This window comes from Microtus oregoni, unplaced genomic scaffold, assembly GCF_018167655.1.
Source record: "Microtus oregoni isolate MIOR12 unplaced genomic scaffold, Mior012 000024F_ref0000369, whole genome shotgun sequence".
NCBI lineage: Eukaryota > Metazoa > Chordata > Mammalia > Rodentia > Cricetidae > Microtus > Microtus oregoni.
The window spans coordinates 20,888,964-20,895,890 of NW_024543083.1; the positions used below are offsets into that span (position 1 = coordinate 20,888,964).

At 44.2% G+C, this 6,927-nt stretch overlaps 1 pseudogene; it reads left to right on the top strand.

The window, feature by feature from the left end:
* The first annotated feature begins 2,774 nt into the window (after positions 1-2,774).
* On the top strand, positions 2,775-3,624 carry LOC121462408 (annotated as a pseudogene).
* The last annotated feature ends 3,303 nt before the right edge of the window (positions 3,625-6,927 follow it).

A 6,927-nucleotide genomic window follows, 5' to 3' on the forward strand; every position in this document is an offset into this window, starting at 1 on the left:
TCTGTGCTCCTGAAGATGAGTGATGATGGCGCCAGGGCTGCTGGAATGGGACGTGATGAGAAACATCAAGTGGGAAATGGAGCTGGAGTGAGCGGAGAATCGGGCTTGATTATCAGCCAGATCTGGGGCCAGGTGAGAAAAGACGAGAGAAAGTCATAAATCAAGTATGACTCCTGAGAAATCCATGATTGGGGGTGTCATTAAAGAAATTCTGGGATGTCTAGAGAAGCGGAGGACTGAGGATGGGAGAGACATGAGCTGACAGCTAAACCTATGAGCCTTGAGCTCAAAGGAGAGGCAAAGCCTAGTTATTTCAATAAGAGAGTCATCAAGCATATTAAAGCACTTAAGCCACACAACTGGAGGAGATCCCCTGTCAGTTTCTTTTTGAAAGTCCCTCAAACACATCTCTTCCTCCGATTTCTGCTGCCATTAATCTTTGTTTCCCAGAAGATCTGATGCAGTATTTCTGTATGCAGTGTGTAGTCTCGCTCCTTGGCAATCTTTCTTATACATAACTGGACCATTCATCTTCCTGTTATACAAATTAGATCACTCTTCTCTTCAATAAAAAACCAAGTGCTTATTATGTGCAAATCCCTCTGTTCAGGGCTTCGGATGATTCAAAGAAGAGTAAGAAATGGATCCTGACATTGGAAGTTCATAGTCTATAGAAATGATGTATCTGTTTAAAAAAAAGTCATTCTTCAGTGTAGAAAGTGACAGGGCCATAAAAAAAAATCAAGGAGGAAACAAACATTGTAAGCATTTTCGGGGGAGGATGACAAGAGGCTTTCAACATCATGGAGACAGGAAAGTTTGTGCAGAAGGTTATGTTTCAGTTGGAAAAAGATTACAAAATGGTGCCTTCACCCTACTGCTGAAAAGTCTCTGTCCCAGTCTCTCAGCGTCTCCCTTTATGTGGCCGTTCTTCCACTTTCTGACATTAAACACTGGGATTTTTTTTTTTTTTGAGAATTCAGTGTTAGATCTTTTCTGGACACAGCAGTCCCTGTCCAGATGTGTAATGTCACAATACATTTCCACCACGATACTGTCTGTCCAAGGCAAGCCTGATCCCTGCAGGGTCCGCTGAAAGCTAGATCTATGGCTGTCAAATCAACATTCAAACTCTGCTCTTGCCGTTCGCTTTCTGGCTCTCACCTCTCTGGAGTCCATCTACCCACTTCTCCCAGTGACAGACTCATCCTGTAGTTATCCCACCACTTGGATTAAAAACAATCCCCTGTTCTATTGGGAACTCACCAAGGCCAGCTGGCCTAGGTCTGAAAAAGCATGGGATAAATCCGGACTAGCTGAACATAGCGGACAATGAGGAATACTGAGAATTCAAGAACAATCGCAGTGGGTTTTTGATCCTACTGCACGTACTGGCTTTGTGGGAGCCTAGGCAGTTTGGATGCTCACCTTAGGAGACCTGGATAGAGGTGGGCAGTCCTTGGGCTTCCCACAGGTCAGGGAACCCTGATTGCTCTTCGAGCAGATGAGGGAGGGAGACTTGATCGGGGGAGGGGGAGGGAAATGGGAAGCGATTGCGGGGACGAGGCAGAAATCCTTAATAAATAAATAAATTTATAAAAAAAATAAAATAAAATACAAATGAAATGTCAAAAAATAAAATAAATCTTGCTGTGAAAAAAAAAAAACCAATCCCCTTACACATGTGATTCCCCGCAGCTGTAAATGTCTACCTGGCTATCTCACTCTATGGATTTCCAGTGTTTCACAGGTGGGAGGCCTCAGCTGCACAGGCACTTAACTGGACTTGGTATCTCCTAAGAGACACATCTCGGAGCATTCCTTGAGGCTTATAGAAGAAAGACCTGCCCTGATTGAGGGCAGCAGCATCCCATGGACTATCCAGGGTCAATGAAGAGATATCAGAAAGCCAACTGAATGCCAGCACTTTCTCCTCTTATACTGAAACATGAGGAGTCCTAGGTAACTGTTACTTCTGCCTCCGTGCTTTCAATGGTAAGCCAAAATACTCTCTTCCTTCCTAAGCTGCTTCTGTGCGCATTATGTCAGAGCCACAACAAAAGTAACTCATGCACTGCATGAAAAGCCAACTTAAGGAGACTGCTCTGCCCCTCGGAACTCCCTGCCTTATACTCCGCACTTTGTCCTTTTCCTTCAGTGAACTACTTCTCTGTGAGGGCAATCTTATGAAGGAAGCATTTAATTGGGGTTTGCTTATAGTTTCCGAGGCTTAGTCCATTATTGTCTCGGCAGAGAGCACGGCAGCACACATGGTGCCGGAGCAGTAGCTGAGAGCCGCATCCTGGTCTATAGGCTGGGGGAGGCGGCTAGCATGCACCCCAGGGACACACTTCCTCCAACAAGGCCACACCTCCCAATCCTTCCCAAATAGTGCCACTCCTTATTGACTGAGCATCCAAATCTCTGAACCTATTGGAGCCATTGTTATTCAAACTACCACAACACCGAATGCAGAAGTTAGTGTAGCTATATCCTTCTTATTTTCCTATCTGAAAAATCAACATATGTCTTGCCATGTCTACCATAAGGTTCTGGAAGTAAAGACATATTCAAATCATACATTTAAAATTAGTGATTATCCAGCAATGCATTGGTATTCATGTTTGGGAAATTCTCAACTAGAGAACACTTCATTCCTACTTGACATTAGATAAAAGCAAGTTACCATTCTCAAATGTGGACTCTCCAAAGAACTAAGACAAAAAAGATAGGCTGCTTCTGCTTTCCTGGTCTCCGCGGGACGGTGGTTCTATATGGCAGATTTCCGGAAGTGTTTTGCAAACGCCAAGCACATAGCCATCATCTCAGGGGCTGGCGTTAGTGCGGAGAGCAGGGTTCCAACTTTCAGAGGAGAAAATGGCAAGCCCAGGACCCGGCAACTCCGCAGGCCATCACAGGTGTGGGAGTTCTACCACTACCGGAGGGAGGTCATGAAGAGCAAGGAACCCAATCCTGGGCACCAGGCCATTGCCCAGTGTGAAGCCCGGCTACTTGACCAGGGCCGACGGGTTGTAGTCATCACTCAGAACATCCATGAGCTGCACGGCAAGGCTGGCACCAAGAACCTTCTGGAAATCCACGGGACCTTGTTTAAAACTCGGTGCACCTCATGCGGCAATGTCGCTGAGAACCTCAAGAGTCCGATTTGTCCAGCGTTAGCAGGAAAAGGGGCTCCAGAACCAGAGACCCAGGACGCCAGAATCCCAGTTGACAAACTTCCCCGGTGTGAGGAGGCCGGATGCGGTGGCTTGCTGCGACCTCATGTGGTGTGGTTTGAGAAAACCTGGATCCTGCTGTTCTGGAGGAGGTGGACAGAGAACTCGCCCTCTGTGACCTGTATCTAGTGGTGGGAACATCCTCTGTGGTCTACCCAGCTGCCATGTTTGCCCCTCAGGTGGCCTCCAGGGGAGTCCTAGTGGCCGAATTTAACACGGAAACCACCCCAGCCACCAATATATTCAGGTTTCATTTTCCAGGACCCTGTGGGACAACACTTCCTGAAGCCCTTGCTCCTCATGAAACTGAAAGGGTTTCTTAACTGTCCTGTGGAAAGAGGAGAAGATTGTGTAGCGCATAACCAGGGCACCAACAGGAGAAGAGGTTTTGTAGATGACAAGCTGAACTTTGGAAAACCTAAAAATACCCTTTGAGCCCCTAGAGACAATCTGTGAAGGGATTGGGCATCAAAACACCAACAGCAAATGTGTTTTCTTTGGAGAGACTGGTGGACTGTCAAGTTCTTCCATCTTATTTGATTTCAACTGAAATATGAGTATTTTGGATTTGCTGTTCTTGGTCAGTTACTGGGAGGGAAAAATTTGTACTTAAATTGCTTGAGAAGAAGGTGATTATACAAACTGTTTGTTTGTATCTTGGGCAAAAATAGAAATAGAGAATTAAAACCCTAAAAGTTAAACCCTAAAAAAAAAAAAAAGATAGGATTATCTGATTTTGAGCACCGTAAATAATTAATCCTAAATTGTTTGCCATCAGGCTAACGGGATCTTCCTGGAGTGACAGCAGCTCCCATGACTCCCCATGGCCAGGTGGTGAGGAAATTTGAATCCCATCTAGGGAGGACAGCTTGAGGATATGTGGCTGTAACTTTCATTAAAGAATGTGTATGAAAAAGAAACAGGCATCCTGAACATCTTCAGATAGGAAGGGAAGAAGACAGAAGAGGATTATACCACCTCTAAAGGTCTCCAAGGAACCTTTCTGGAGATAATAAATGCCAAAGAAGGGGGGGGTCAATATTTACTTAAAATAAAGGAGAACTGAGAATATCCAGAGATTTCCACCGGTAGAATGAATGGAGCTACTGAGTCTCCTTTTATTTGGTGCAATCAAGAAGTTATGTAACTCCTCAAAATGACTCGTGGGGCCTCTAACTTAGCAAGGCTACACCTAGTATTTTTCCAACCCTAAGAAGACTTGATTCTACCATAAAAATGGGAAAAAATGCACAGATCACTTCTCACATGCAGGGTCCTGTTTTACACATTTTATATGCATTACCTCATTTCTTTGACTCAATAACTATTATTACATCCATGACTAAAGACAAGAAAACTGAAGGAAAGAGACATTAAATAATTTGCTTTGGTTCCCACAGTTAATAAGTATTTGATACCAGGAAATCTTTTTCCAGAAACTAGTCTTTTATTTTGTCTTCTATAATTCCATGACAGATCTAAGTCCAAAGTGGGAGAGGCCCTACCTAATAAAGGGAACAATAGGAAAGGGAGGTTATCGTAGGATTATGTGAAGACAATGCCATTTTGCAAGCCAAAAGGAACAGACATTAGGGAATGAGAATTTTAAAACCTGGTTCTGGACATTTCTTAGTCCCATGTGACAGAGACAAGGCAGGGGCCTCTCAAATGTGTAACCTATCTTATATTTAGAGAACCATATATTTTTCTTATAAACTAAATCTCGTGCACCATGGCCACCATGGAGATGAAACCCTGGAGTCTACTACTTTTGAAAAGTTGGTGTAGGCACTCTCTCGAACCAAGAGAACACACAAGGGAGCAACAGGTGTGATGTGGGGTGCTTCTGATGGTGGGAAGAAGAGATGCATGTGGAGAATCATGGGGGAACAGGAGAGAATCAAGAAGCCTCAATGTGGGGCATCAGAGTTGAGCTTTAGGGAACTTGGTGGAAACAGCCAAGTATGTGGAATCTGGTGTTGAACACAGAAAGTGTCTTGCTCTCCTCCCATTCTGATCTCTGGGAAGACACTGTTCCATGGAATGTGCCTGCATCTATCGGCACAGGGAGAAGAGGGGAGGAGAGCCACTGGTGGGGACTAGAAGTTACAGAGCATTCTTGAAGCAGGACATGGAAAGTCACCTGTGAAGAGGCAGAAGGGCCATGTGGAGACCCCTTCTTGAGAAGTGAGATTACCCATAGAAGCAAGGATATGGCACCCAACCCATGAGGAGGTTGGAGAGCTCAGATGAGACCCACAGATGCTGTGCACCAGCAAGAGCGAGTACAAAGGCAACATATGTTGGGGGAGGCCACTTGTTGGTTTCCCGGCTGCTCAGCCCTGAAATAATCACACAGAAACTGTATTATTTAAGTCACTGCTTGGCCCACTATCTCTAGCTTCTTATCAGCTGACTCTTACATATTAATTTAACTCATTTCCATTAATCTGTGTATCACCACATGGCTGTGACTTACCAGCTAAAGTTCCAGTGTCTATCTCTGGTGGGGCTACATGGCATCTCTCTGACTCAGCCCCCTTTTCCCCAGCATGCCATTTAGTTTTCACTGCCTACCTAAGTTCTGCCCTATCAACAGGCCAAGGTAGTTTCTTTACTCATTAATGGTAATCACAGCATACAGAGGGAAGTCCCACATGAAAATGAATCTCATTAATGGAGATAATGGCTAGTCCTCACTGTCAGCTTGATCAGGTATTCAATTAGGAGATACACCTCCAGGAGCATCTCTGAGAGCATTTCTACCATGCTGAGTTTGGATAGTACCACATCATAGCTTGGTATGAATAAAAAGGGGAAGGGAAAAGTCAACTGAGTGTCAGCATCCCCCATCACTGCTTCCTGAGTCCACAAAATGTAAGGGTCCTACCCACACCTTCCCACAGCTCTTCGATCACTGAGATGAATAACGAAATCAGCAGGGAAGACTGGAAGCATTGACCATGACCAATGGGAAGAGAAGCAGAGCACAGGTGCCTGATTCCATCTGTAGACTTAGGAAGGCACAGGTGACAGTAAGGCACAGCCTTCAAGATACAGGAGTTTAGGGGTCAGAGCTCAGGCTGGCACTTGAGATTGGTACCATTATCATAAAATGAAAGCTATTTTCTTTACCCAGATACTATCTTGGAGTAAAGGACCACCCAGACATACTTGAATAAAAATAATGATAAAGTTTTATACATACATAAATGAAGTTAGCAATGAAAACCTAATTCAGAGTAATGGCATTGTTTCTTTAGTTGATGATTTAGAATAGACTCCCTTTTCCATCCATAAACACGTGTAGTTAAGAAGGCAAATGGCAAACTGTCGAGAGCAGTTATAATTTGCATTTGAACCTTAAAGGTAAATTTCTTGAAATATTTATACATGGAAGTTAACTTATAAAGATATTTCATTGATTTAGAAGATATTTCTTCTGGTTTGAAACAAATCTAATAGACAAAAATCAAACCTGCAAAAGCGTCTAGTCCAGTAATGACAGTGAGAGGTAAGGCTCTCAGACTTGATTGCCCCTTGCTTCTGGCTCTTGCCTGTTGCTGGCTCCCTGGGGACTAGCACCAAAAGTAAATTTTAGTTCCTGGTCCTTTCTGATTTAACATTTGCCAAATGAGTTCTGAGCTGGAACCCGCCGAGTCACCCAGCCATCTCATTACAATTTACCCCA